This window comes from Gossypium hirsutum, chromosome A09 (genome assembly GCF_007990345.1).
Source record: "Gossypium hirsutum isolate 1008001.06 chromosome A09, Gossypium_hirsutum_v2.1, whole genome shotgun sequence".
NCBI classification, from domain to species: domain Eukaryota; kingdom Viridiplantae; phylum Streptophyta; class Magnoliopsida; order Malvales; family Malvaceae; genus Gossypium; species Gossypium hirsutum.
This window is the reverse complement of record NC_053432.1, coordinates 59416249-59417906: the sequence shown is the minus strand read 5'-3', so window position 1 is coordinate 59417906 and position 1658 is coordinate 59416249.

Sequence of the window (1658 nt, the reverse complement as noted above, 5' to 3'; positions counted from 1 at the left end):
CACAGTTAGCCTAATAATTAGTCACACTATTCATACGGGTCCAAGAATCATATTTTTAAAATTTTTCATTTTGACCCCTAAACTTTTGCATATTTGTACTTTTGCCCCAAGGTTCGAAAATTAAAATTCATCCTATTTTCTTATGTTTTATGACATGCTGATCATTTTTCCCTTCTATGGAAACATCAAATTCTCACTCTAAAATGTACTTATGACTATTAGGTATTTTTACCGATTAAGCCCTTTTGCTCGTTTTCACTTAAAACCGAGTAGCACAAGTTGTCTAACATAATTTAAAACCTCATATTCTATCATAAAACACAAAATACAGAAATTTCACCTATGGGTATTTTTCCAAATATGAACCCTAGGTTGAATTATTGCTAGCATAAGCTAAATCAAGTTACCGGGACTCCAAAAACGTAAAAATCATTAAAAACGAGACTAGAACGAACTTACAATCGAGCTTGGAAGATTGGAAACCCTAGCCATGGAGTCTCCCTTGGTATACACGTCCATGGTGAAGAATATGAGCAAAATTGGCTTTTAATTTTGTATTTTAATTCATTTTACCCCTAAATGACCAAAATGCCTTACTACTAAACATTCCAAAAATTCCATTCATGTCCAATATTTGTCCATAAACTTTGAAATTGGTAAAATTGCTATTTAATACCTCCTAATTAATATTTCAAAGCAATTTCATACTAGAAACTTCTAGAATGCAAGTTTTGTAACTTATTCAATTTAGTCCCTAACTTCAAATTAAGCACTTTATGCATAGAACTTCTTCACGAAATTTTCACACAATCATGCAATCATATAATAGACCTAAAAATAATCATAAAATAATTATTTCTATCTCGTATTTTTGGTCACGAAACCACTATTCCGATTAGGCCCTAATTCGGGATATTACAAAAATTGTTGTTCCCGCTTTGAAAAAGCGGAAGAGTCCTGGCACAACCTCTTCGAGCGCCTCGACTGAAGCCCGTCACCCGCTACTTCGATTCTCCTCCAGTCCACAGGATGACCTACTTCAACTTCTAAGAGTACGACCATTAGAAGTGGGCCGATGTATTTACTGGGCCGCTTTGGAGCAGGTCCAACTTGCTCACCTTGTTCGCTTCCATCTCGATGTTGCACCATAGGATCAGTTCTTTGCAATCATCGAGCCCACATATTCAGAGCTGACCTTGGAATTTTGCACTACGTTCCATCTATAGCACCTGATGAATACACATGACGAGGCTGGTACTATCATTTTTAGACTTGGTGGACTAGTCAGGCATATGAGTGTACCCGAGTTTGGAGCTGCTTTGGGCCTCTACACGGAGGAGTTCATGGCTTTAGAGAATTTTCTACAGCTTCATCGTCACATACACTATTCGCCATCTTGTTGTTGGACCGACCTTACGGCGAGCACGGTTCCCTATGACGCAAGTCGCTCGAAGACAACTTCTCTTCCTCCAGCACTACACTACATTTATGCCATATTGGCTCATACTTTGACTGGGAGGAGAGAGAGCATCGGAGTAGTTAGCACCACTGATGCGTACTTTCTGTGGAGCATGGCGACTGGCCATGTATTTGACGTGGCATATTTTATCGCCCTCGCCTTTCACCACCAGACGGATCGCCATAGGAGGGGCCCCATC